We start from the raw sequence: 12,816 nt of genomic DNA on the forward strand, positions 1-12,816 counted from the left end.
ATAGTGCATTCAACCCTGTGTAAATCAGTCAGTTCTTAACGTAAGGACTTAAAACTCAGGATTCTGTAACAGCATACCCCAATGGGGATATGTGTTGATTTATAGCTTCCTGTGCCAACCGGAAGTGCCATAACTGGTGTCTCAGGGGCTGTTTCGAGGGGTTAAAAAAGTCTGATCTTTCCAAAACTTCATATGTGTGATTAGGCAACCCCCATGAACTGTAAATCAGTCATTTTTCCCAAAAAAAATCAAAGGAAAAAAAAATCACACTAAAACACACCTTGGATGGAGGGACGTATTGGGGTGCGTAGAGACAGACAGTGGCTGCAATAGTTAGCTTTGTTGGAGCTAAAAATGAACCGTCAGACCTAGAGTTCCGAAACTTTAGAAACCTGTTCTAGACCTCCGGTTGATGGTGCGTGGTGAGTTACGTGGCTCTAGACGGTTCTCGGACCGAGAAACAGCCTCGTACATTTGCAATACCTTCAATTCATTTTGACCATTACGAAAATGACGACGTTTAGAAAAGTCTCAGAGACGCAAGGCTAGGTGCATTGAAACCGGCTCGGCCCATAGAGACGGACCCCGACGTGCCTGTCCGATAGCTCGTTCAAGGACCCCGTAGCAAGGCATGGAAAAAAGTGGATTTTCAGCACCAATTAGGGTTTTTCTCGGACACCAAATGACCTATCGAGCCGAAACTCGGGATTCGGGGTCGCCTCACATAGGCCTTCACATAATGTCCGAACTGGACCCGCAGCTAGAACGTAACTATGTGTTTTACCTTTTTATTATGTTTTAAACCGAAGGCGCTGTGAATTATGGGACTGCTCTGACATATGTGATAGTTGGCTACTAAATGAGTAGGAAAAAGTGGGTTTGGTGTCAATTGATATCCATTTGGTGTCATAATGACATCTAATTGACTGATGGACACTGACTTGCTAGTTGACTTTTGTACATTTGCAATATGTTTAAACGGAGAGGGACCATCACCAAAATGGCATTCTGAAATCAACACAAAAAATGGCATCACCATAGTCTCCAGACTGTGCCGAGTTCAAGGAGACGCCCCGCTTGACCGTAGCTCGTTCTGAGTGCAGCAAACTTGAAAAAAAGAAGGCCCAAAATGAAGCCTGCACCACAATGTCATTTGATTTTGGGTGGCAGTGAGAGAACCGTTAGGGTGAGAAGCACAATTCCACCACATGAATGTTCCTAAGGTCCTCCCGATCTGAACAAGCCTAACCTTGACCGTGTGGCATTAACCCTTCACAGTAAAACAGGGTTTTTTGATCTCACAGATTACAGTGACATCTCTCCCCATAGGAATACATAGCCTGCACCACAAAATTCAACCTGAAGCCTATATGGGTTATGAATGCCGTATGAACCTGTCTTCGGTACCAGTCCATCAGGCCACTATGAGATCTACCTGTGTCGAATCTAAGCTTCCTGGAGCAACCGGAAGTGGTTAAAATGCCCCTAAAAGTGTTTACCCATACACTGCCTGCAGTTTGATAGACATCGTGCATTCAACCCTGTGTAGATCAGTCAATTCTTAACGTAAAGACTTAAAACTCGGGATTCTGTAAGTGGCTATGTAAATCAAGACATGTGTTTACTTATAGCTTCCTGTGCCAACCGGAAGTGCCTTTAATTGGGTCACACTCTCTGTTTCGAAGGGTTAAAAAAGTCACATCTCTCCAAAACTTCATATGTGTGACTAGGTAACCCTTCTGAACTGTAAATCAGTCATTAATCCCAACAGATGTCAAAGAAAAGCTCCCTCACACACACACAGGAAGGATGGAGTGATAAAGTGCGGTGCTTAAAGACACAGAGAGCAGGAAATGGCATTACCATAATCCCTAGGCCGTACCGAGTTCAGCGAGATATCCCGCTTGACCGTAGCTCGCTCGGTCTAGGCGCAGCGAGCATTAGAATAGTAGGCCCAAAATGAAGCCTGCACCACAATGTCATTTGATTTTGAGTGACAGTGAGAGAACCGTTAGGGTGAGAAGAAAAATTCCACCACATGAATGTTCCTAAGGTCCTCCCGATCTGTACAAGCCTAACCTTGACCGTGTGGCATTAACCCTTAAGAGTAAAACAGTGTTTTTTGATCTCACAGATTACAGTGTCATCTCTCCCCATAGGAATACATTGCCTGCACCCCTAATTTCAACCTGAAGTCTATATGGGTTATGAATGCCGTATGAACCTGTCTTCGGTACCAGTCCATCAGGCCACTATGAGGTCTACCTGTGTTGATTCTGAGCTTCCTGGACCAACCGGAAGTGGTTAAAATGCCCCTAAAAGTGTTTACCCATACCCTGCCTGCAGTTTGACAGACATAGTGCATTCAACCCTGTGTAAATCAGTCAGTTCTTAACGTAAGGACTTAAAACTCAGGATTCTGTAACAGCATACCCCAATGGGGATATGTGTTGATTTATAGCTTCCTGTGCCAACCGGAAGTGCCATAACTGGTGTCTCAGGGGCTGTTTCGAGGGGTTAAAAAAGTCTGATCTTTCCAAAACTTCATATGTGTGATTAGGCAACCCCCATGAACTGTAAATCAGTCATTTTTCCCAAAAAAAATCAAAGGAAAAAAAAATCACACTAAAACACACCTTGGATGGAGGGACGTATTGGGGTGCGTAGAGACAGACAGTGGCTGCAATAGTTAGCTTTGTTGGAGCTAAAAATGAACCGTCAGACCTAGAGTTCCGAAACTTTAGAAACCTGTTCTAGACCTCCGGTTGATGGTGCGTGGTGAGTTACGTGGCTCTAGACGGTTCTCGGACCGAGAAACAGCCTCGTACATTTGCAATACCTTCAATTCATTTTGACCATTACGAAAATGACGACGTTTAGAAAAGTCTCAGAGACGCAAGGCTAGGTGCATTGAAACCGGCTCGGCCCATAGAGACGGACCCCGACGTGCCTGTCCGATAGCTCGTTCAAGGACCCCGTAGCAAGGCATGGAAAAAAGTGGATTTTCAGCACCAATTAGGGTTTTTCTCGGACACCAAATGACCTATCGAGCCGAAACTCGGGATTCGGGGTCGCCTCACATAGGCCTTCACATAATGTCCGAACTGGACCCGCAGCTAGAACGTAACTATGTGTTTTACCTTTTTATTATGTTTTAAACCGAAGGCGCTGTGAATTATGGGACTGCTCTGACATATGTGATAGTTGGCTACTAAATGAGTAGGAAAAAGTGGGTTTGGTGTCAATTGATATCCATTTGGTGTCATAATGACATCTAATTGACTGATGGACACTGACTTGCTAGTTGACTTTTGTACATTTGCAATATGTTTAAACGGAGAGGGACCATCACCAAAATGGCATTCTGAAATCAACACAAAAAATGGCATCACCATAGTCTCCAGACTGTGCCGAGTTCAAGGAGACGCCCCGCTTGACCGTAGCTCGTTCTGAGTGCAGCAAACTTGAAAAAAAGAAGGCCCAAAATGAAGCCTGCACCACAATGTCATTTGATTTTGGGTGGCAGTGAGAGAACCGTTAGGGTGAGAAGCACAATTCCACCACATGAATGTTCCTAAGGTCCTCCCGATCTGAACAAGCCTAACCTTGACCGTGTGGCATTAACCCTTCACAGTAAAACAGGGTTTTTTGATCTCACAGATTACAGTGACATCTCTCCCCATAGGAATACATAGCCTGCACCACAAAATTCAACCTGAAGCCTATATGGGTTATGAATGCCGTATGAACCTGTCTTCGGTACTAGTCCATCAGGCCACTATGAGATCTACCTGTGTCGAATCTAAGCTTCCTGGAGCAACCGGAAGTGGTTAAAATGCCCCTAAAAGTGTTTACCCATACACTGCCTGCAGTTTGATAGACATCGTGCATTCAACCCTGTGTAGATCAGTCAATTCTTAACGTAAAGACTTAAAACTCGGGATTCTGTAAGTGGCTATGTAAATCAAGACATGTGTTTACTTATAGCTTCCTGTGCCAACCGGAAGTGCCTTTAATTGGGTCACACTCTCTGTTTCGAAGGGTTAAAAAAGTCACATCTCTCCAAAACTTCATATGTGTGACTAGGTAACCCTTCTGAACTGTAAATCAGTCATTAATCCCAACAGATGTCAAAGAAAAGCTCCCTCACACACACACAGGAAGGATGGAGTGATAAAGTGCGGTGCTTAAAGACACAGAGAGCAGGAAATGGCATTACCATAATCCCTAGGCCGTACCGAGTTCAGCGAGATATCCCGCTTGACCGTAGCTCGCTCGGTCTAGGCGCAGCGAGCATTAGAATAGTAGGCCCAAAATGAAGCCTGCACCACAATGTCATTTGCTTTTGGGTGACAGTGAGAGAACCGTTAGAGTGAGAAGAAAAATTGCACCACATGAATGTTCCTAAGGTCCTCCCGATCTGAACAAGCCTAACCTTGACCGTGTGGCATTAACCCTTAACAGTAAAACAGTGTTTTTTGATCTCACAGATTACAGTGTCATCTCTCCCCATAGGAATACATTGCCTGCACCCCTAATTTCAACCTGAGGCCTATGTGGGTTATGAATGCCGTATGAACCTGTCTTCGGTACCAGTCCATCAGGCCACTATGAGGTCTACCTGTGTTGATTCTAAGCTTCCTGGACCAACCGGAAGTGGTTAAAATGCCCCTAAAAGTGTTTACCCATACACTGCATGCAGTTTTATAGACATAGTGCATTCAACCCTGTGTAGATCAGTCAATTCTTAACGTAAGGACTTAAAACTCAGGATTCTGTAACAGCATACCCCAATGAGGATATGTGTTGATTTATAACTTCCTGTGCCAACCGGAAGTGCCATAATTGGTGTCTCAGGGGCTGTTTCGAAGGGTTAAAAAAGTCTGATCTTTCCAAAACTTCATATGTGTGATTAGGCAACCCCCATGAACTGTAAATCAGTCATTTTTCCCAAAAAAATTCAAAGGAAAAAAAAATCACACTAAAACACAACTTGGAAGGAGGGACGTATTGGGGTGCGTAGAGACAGACAGTGGCTCCAATAGTTAGCTTTGTTGGAGCTAAAAAAGAACCGTCGGACCTAGAGTTCCGAAACTTTAGAAACCTGTTCTAGACCTCCCGTAGATGGTGCGTGGTGAGTTACGTGGCTCTAGAAGGTTCTCGGACCGAGAAACAGCCTCGTACATTTGAAATAACTTCAATTCATTTTTGCATCACGAAAATGACGACATTTAGAAATGTCCCAGAGTCGCAAGACTAGGTGCATTGCAAACGTCTCGGCCCATATAGACAGACCCCAACGTTTCTGTCCAATAGCTCATTCAAGGACCCCGTAGCAAGTCATGGAAAATAGTGGATTTTCAGCACCAATTAGGGTTTTTCTCGGACACCAAATGACCTATCGAGCCGAAACTTGGGATTCGGGGTCGCCTCAGCTAGGCCAACACATAACATAAGAAATGGACCCGCAGCTAGAACGTAACTACGTGTTTTATGGTTTTTTTATGGTTTGAACCGAAGGGGTTGTGAATTTTGGGCCAGCTCTGAAGTATGTAATAGTTGGCTACTAAACGAGTTGGAAAAAGTGGGTTTGGTGTCAGTTTGTATCAGTTTGGTGGTCAGAATGATATCTAATTGACTGATGGACTCTTGTCCACTTGACTCTTGTACATTTGCAATATGATCCTATAGTGAAAAAACATCACCAAAAGCGACATTCTGAAATCAACCCAAACGAGCGATTGAGATGACCCAGAATCACTGCAAAGCCATCCCGAGTTCATCGGGCCAGTCAATTTCACATTCCTGCAAGATTTTTATAGCATGACAAATTCGTGATGGTACCTGCCCTTTAAAACATATTGCAAATGCACAGTGACTTTGAAAAAGTAAGAAACAAAAAAAAATACATCTAAAAAATTTTGAGCATGACAAATTCGTGATGGTACCTGCCCATTGAAACATATTGCAAATGCACAGTGACTTTGAAAAAGTAAGGAAACATAAACAAAAAAAATCCAAAATTTTTATTTTTGGGTGACCAGTTGCACGTGCATTTGCAATATGATTCTATAGTGAAAAAACATATTGCAAATGCACAGTGACTTTGAAAAAGTAAGGAAACATAAACAAAAAAAATCTAAAATTTTTTGGGGGGGATGACCAGTTGCATGTGCATTTGCAATATGATTCTATAGTGAAAAAACATATTGCAAATGCACAGTGACTTTGAAAAAGTAAGGAAACATAAACAAAAAAAATCTAAATTTTTTTGGGGGGGATGACCAGTTGCACGTGCATTTGCAATATGATTCTATAGTGAAAAAACATATTGCAAATGCACAGTGACTTTGAAAAAGTAAGGAAACATAAACAAAAAAAATCCAAAATTTTTATTTTTGGGTGACCAGTTGCACGTGCATTTGCAATATGATTCTATAGTGAAAAAACATATTGCAAATGCACAGTGACTTTGAAAAAGTAAGGAAACATAAACAAAAAAAATCTAAAATTTTTGGGGGGGGGTGACCAGTTGCATGTGCATTTGCAATATGATTCTATAGTGAAAAAACATATTGCAAATGCACAGTGACTTTGAAAAAGTAAGGAAACATAAACAAAAAAAATCTAAAAATGTTTTGGGGGGATGACCAGTTGCATGTGCATTTGCAATATGATTCTATAGTGAAAAAACATATTGCAAATGCACAGTGACTTTGAAAAAGTAAGGAAACATAAACAAAAAAAATCCAAAATTTTTATTTTTGGGTGACCAGTTGCACGTGCATTTGCAATATGATTCTATAGTGAAAAAACATATTGCAAATGCACAGTGACTTTGAAAAAGTAAGGAAACATAAACAAAAAAAATCTAAATTTTTTTTTGGGGGATGACCAGTTGCACGTGCATTTGCAATATGATTCTATAGTGAAAAAACATATTGCAAATGCACAGTGACTTTGAAAAAGTAAGGAAACATAAACAAAAAAAATCTAAAAAATTTTTTGGGGGATGACCAGTTGCATGTGCATTTGCAATATGATTCTATAGTGAAAAAACATATTGCAAATGCACAGTGACTTTGAAAAAGTAAGGAAACATAAACAAAAAAAATCCAAAATTTTTATTTTTGGGTGACCAGTTGCACGTGCATTTGCAATATGATTCTATAGTGAAAAAACATATTGCAAATGCACAGTGACTTTGAAAAAGTAAGGAAACATAAACAAAAAAAATCCAAATTTTTTTGGGGGGGTGACCAGTTGAACGTGCATTTGCAATATGATTCTATAGTGAAAAAACATATTGCAAATGCACAGTGACTTTGAAAAAGTAAGGAAACATAAACAAAAAAAATCCAAAATTTTTTTTGGGGGGTGACCAGTTGTACGTGCATTTGCAATATGATTCTATAGTGAAAAAACATATTGCAAATGCACAGTGACTTTTGAAAAAGTAAGGAAACATAAACAAAAAAAATCTATTTTTTTTGGGGGGGGATGACCAGTTGCACGTGCATTTGCAATATGATTCTATAGTGAAAAAACATATTGCAAATGCACAGTGACTTTGAAAAAGTAAGGAAACATAAACAAAAAAAATCTAAATTTTTTTTGGGGGGATGACCAGTTGCATGTGCATTTGCAATATGATTCTATAGTGAAAAAACATATTGCAAATGCACAGTGACTTTGAAAAAGTAAGGAAACATAAACAAAAAAAATCTAAACATTTTTTTTTGGGGTGACCAGTTGCACGTGCATTTGCAATATGATTCTATAGTGAAAAAACATCACCAAAAGCGACATTCTGAAATCAACCCAAACGAGCGATTGAGATGACCCAGAATCACTGCAAAGCCATCCCGAGTTCATCGGGCCAGTCAATTTCACATTCCTGCAGGATTTTTATAGCATGACAAATTCGTGATGGTACCTGCCCATTAAAACATATTGCAAATGCACAGTGACTTTGAAAAAGTAAGGAAACATAGAATCAAATTATTTTTTTTGGGGTTACCAGTTGCACATTTCAGATCACCAGTTGCACATTTCAGATCACCAGTTGCACATTTCAGATCACCAGTTGCACGGAGGAAAATCGTTACTTTTGACTTTGACTTTTGACTTCCTATGAAATCATATTCCAAATGGAGAAAACATATGCCTTATGCACTAGTAAAAAAAAAAAAAAATGATAATAAAGTATGACTAAAGTATGTTGATAAAGTTCTTATACATGTGTAATTGACATAAAAATTGAAAGAATTTTGAAAAACGGTCCAGAAAGCACTTTTTTAAGGATGTGTGAAGTTTTTTACCAAATTTTGACATTTTTGACTTTTGACTTTTGACTTCCTATGAAATCATATTGCAAATGGACAAAACATATGCCTTATGCGCATGTAATTAAAAAAAAAAAAATTTGATATCAAAATTGGACAAAAGTATATTCACACAGTTCTTACACATGTGTAATTGACAAAAAAAGCGAAAGAAATTCGAAAAAAGGCCCAGAAAGCACTTTTTTAAGGGGTAAAAAGTTTTTGAAAAAAATATCATTTTTTCAAAATTTTTCTTTTGGATGTTGACTTGGGTTGCATTTCCAATATGAAAAACCCAGGTGGAGCGCACTCGCCCCCTGTTGGATTTTTGAGGTGTTACAATTGGCAATTGCCATATGGCATTTGCCATATACTTTGCACGAATCAACGCCGCTTTGGGTGGTATTGGACATCGTGTACATGGTTTGTCCAATGCCAATATTTTGACATTCATTTTTGTACAATTCAGGGGGGTATTCCCTTACAGTATACATTTCTCCTTGGCATATAACATCATTTATGCAGCAGCATTCAATACATTCTTGGACTCACCTTGTCGTACAGTGCTCACTTGAACAGGAAGGTGGCATGGGCAAATTTTGTCATCAAACTTTGTGATCATAGTCTGGGATTCTCTGGATTTATTGTGCTTTCAAGACAACTGGGAACTCGGGGGGAAAAAAACAAGGTTGAATCATGACGTCAGTGATCTTCAGGCCGGAGCTCTAGTAAGAGGCCTGAGTTCCCGACTTGGAATTCCAAGTTAGATGACCGTTCAAAATGTATTTTCCCAGTCGGAGCTAGTTTTTTTCCAAGTTCCCAGTTGTCTTGAACTCTGAAGTTTGAGATTTCCCAGTTCCCGTGTTTCCAGTTGTTTTGTACGCGGCAGAAGTCATGCTGAATTGACAGCATGGCCAATGTTGAATGTTTATCATTTTAAGCTTGGAAAAGAGACCCTTAAACCCAGACTTGGACCACACACCCACTCCACTGAATAGCCAGCCGGCTAGTGATTGCTTTGCAACGCTTGCAGTTAGCCACTGATTTCTTCCAAACCACTCATTGACTTCCAACTTGTTGTGTAATGTTTATGTCCAATGGCCGATGAGCACCGATATGTTTTATCCATATTTTCTCTTCATAATTTATCTTCATATGACAAGGATTGAAAATTATTTGCCAGTAAATTGTCAACTTGATTCATGATGATGACTGCTAGCTTGCTGTTGACGTGATCAGTCTAATCAAAGCTATGGTAGATATCATGGGATTTGACATAATTTTATCTGTGGCCAATGACCTTGAGCCTTCTTGGGTGTGCACTTCTAATGTAACTCTATGATATGGTATGGTATGGCTCGTAGTGTCCCCATGAGTGACAGAACACTGAGCCAATCACGGCGCAACTAGAGAACATTACCAACCCATGCTCTCTGTATTTTCTGTTGGCTGCCCCACCACCACAGAAAGCACTGAGCTAGGCTGAAACACCTGCATTTTGGAGCTGGCTTACTCAAGAAAGCAAAAAAGAGACCATGTTTGTATGCCGCTTTATTAACTCAATAATATATATATACAGTGCCTTGCGAAAGTATTCGGCCCCCTTGAACTTTGCGACCTTTTGCCACATTTCAGGCTTCAAACATAAAGATATAAAACTGTATTTTTTTGTGAAGAATCAACAACAAGTGGGACACAATCATGAAGTGGAACGACATTTATTGGATATTTCAAACTTTTTTAACAAATCAAAAACTGAAAAATTGGGCGTGCAAAATTATTCAGCCCCCTTAAGTTAATACTTTGTAGCGCCACCTTTTGCTGTGATTACAGCTGTAAGTCGCTTGGGGTATGTCTCTATCAGTTTTGCACATCGAGAGACTGACATTTTTTCCCATTCCTCCTTGCAAAACAGCTCGAGCTCAGTGAGGTTGGATGGAGAGCATTTGTGAACAGCAGTTTTCAGTTCTTTCCACAGATTCTCGATTGGATTCAGGTCTGGACTTTGACTTGGCCATTCTAACACCTGGATATGTTTATTTTTGAACCATTCCATTGTAGATTTTGCTTTATGTTTTGGATCATTGTCTTGTTGGAAGACAAATCTCCGTCCCAGTCTCAGGTCTTTGGCAGACTCCATCAGGTTTTCTTCCAGAATGGTCCTGTATTTGGCTCCATCCATCTTCCCATCAATTTTAACCATCTTCCCTGTCCCTGCTGAAGAAAAGCAGGCCCAAACCATGATGCTGCCACCACCATGTTTGACAGTGGGGATGGTGTGTTCAGCTGTGTTGCTTTTACGCCAAACATAACGTTTTGCATTATTGCCAAAAAGTTCAATTTTGGTTTCATCTGACCAGAGCACCTTCTTCCACATGTTTGGTGTGTCTCCCAGGTGGCTTGTGGCAAACTTTAAACGACACTTTTTATGGATATCTTTAAGAAATGGCTTTCTTCTTGCCACTCTTCCATAAAGGCCAGATTTGTGCAATATACGACTGATTGTTGTCCTATGGACAGAGTCTCCCACCTCAGCTGTAGATCTCTGCAGTTCATCCAGAGTGATCATGGGCCTCTTGGCTGCACCTCTGATCAGTCTTCTCCTTGTATGAGCTGAAAGTTTAGAGGGACGGCCAGGTCTTGGTAGATTTGCAGTGGTCTGATACTCCTTCCATTTCAATATTATCGCTTGCACAGTGCTCCTTGGGATGTTTAAAGCTTGGGAAATCTTTTTGTATCCAAATCCGGCTTTAAACTTCTTCACAACAGTATCTCGGACCTGCCTGGTGTGTTCCTTGTTCTTCATGATGCTCTCTGCGCTTTTGACGGACCTCTGAGACTATCACAGTGCAGGTGCATTTATACGGAGACTTGATTACACACAGGTGGATTGTATTTATCATCATTAGTCATTTAGGTCAACATTGGATCATTCAGAGATCCTCACTGAACTTCTGGAGAGAGTTTGCTGCACTGAAAGTAAAGGGGCTGAATAATTTTGCACGCCCAATTTTTCAGTTTTTGATTTGTTAAAAAAGTTTGAAATATCCAATAAATGTCGTTCCACTTCATGATTGTGTCCCACTTGTTGTTGATTCTTCACAAAAAAATACAGTTTTATATTTTTATGTTTGAAGCCTGAAATGTGGCAAAAGGTTGCAAAGTTCAAGGGGGCCGAATACTTTCGCAAGGCACTGTATATATATATATATATATTTTTTTACATTGTTTACAAACTGATACGTGACACGTATTAATTGGCAAAATAACATGCAAAACATGTAAAACACCTGCCATAAATGATGAGTTGCCACTGACTGTAACCTCTGTCTGATTATGTGTCAGTTACAAGATGTGTTACAGGATGATTAGGGTTATCCAAAGTTGTAAATTACCATAATTCCCTGGATATAATACAGTATATTTAGGCTGATGAAAAGTAAAACGGTCACAATCATGTCTGTGTCCCAAATGGCACCCAATTCCCTGCATAGTGCACTACTTTTGATCAGGGCTCTGGTGAAAAATAATGCACAAATAGGGACCATGTCCACTGCACAAAAGAAAGATGATCATAGTAGGCCTATCGTTTGCTTTTCTGAATTGACTCAATTCCGTTACAATTACAATCACCTCTGATATAGTCAATCAACTTCCCAACTGGCACAGAATGACTAGATAATAAGATCATGATTAGAAGATTAATAGATTATATTTCTATGCTGAGGAGCAACATGATTTACTCAGATTTCACAGAGGGCGGGTACTTACCATGACAAATTATTATGAGCCCTCTGCATGAATTGTTCAGTGAATGTGTCTGAGGCTCTGAGCCATGAGTCATTATTGCATTGAGGGGGAATATGCAGCAGAGATGGTTAGTGGCCATAGATAGTATCATTAACATTCCAATGGGACCCAGTTTCCTACAGGTTAACTTGCTGGTAGCTACCAATTGATGCAGTAGGTGCTCTACTTTACACTTAGTTTGGATTAGATTGAACTTTGGTAACACTTTACTTAAAGCATTTAATGCATTGTGATGCAGTTATAATGCAATGTAAGACTTGTCATAAAGAGCATGTATGACTTCCTAATAATGTCTTATCATAATCATCTCCTAATGATCCTGACTAAATGCTGTCCATTTTGAGTAAGGTGCACAAGGCCTACTACACCCGCAGGTTTTATTTGGTGCCTCTTTGGATTTCAATGGAAAGTACAAGACATTCTCCTCTCAAATTTGAGAGGGGCCTCTTCATAGAAGTATGTCTTTGAATCGAGAGGGGCAAAGACATTAAGAAATCCTCTGATACAATAATTCTGAGCTTTGGGAGGGGGCTTATCTGTAATTTATACTTCCTTTGAAGATGGAGTGCTTTCATAATGTGGTCCACAGCCTAACAATTAGAATATCAATGTGATATGGATGGGTTGCCAATGTCTGGGCCTGAAGGACTGTGGTTATGCTCCCCACATTTAAAAAAACAAA

The sequence above is a fragment of the Oncorhynchus clarkii genome, chromosome 18 (assembly GCF_045791955.1).
Source record: "Oncorhynchus clarkii lewisi isolate Uvic-CL-2024 chromosome 18, UVic_Ocla_1.0, whole genome shotgun sequence".
In the NCBI taxonomy this organism is placed as follows: domain Eukaryota; kingdom Metazoa; phylum Chordata; class Actinopteri; order Salmoniformes; family Salmonidae; genus Oncorhynchus; species Oncorhynchus clarkii.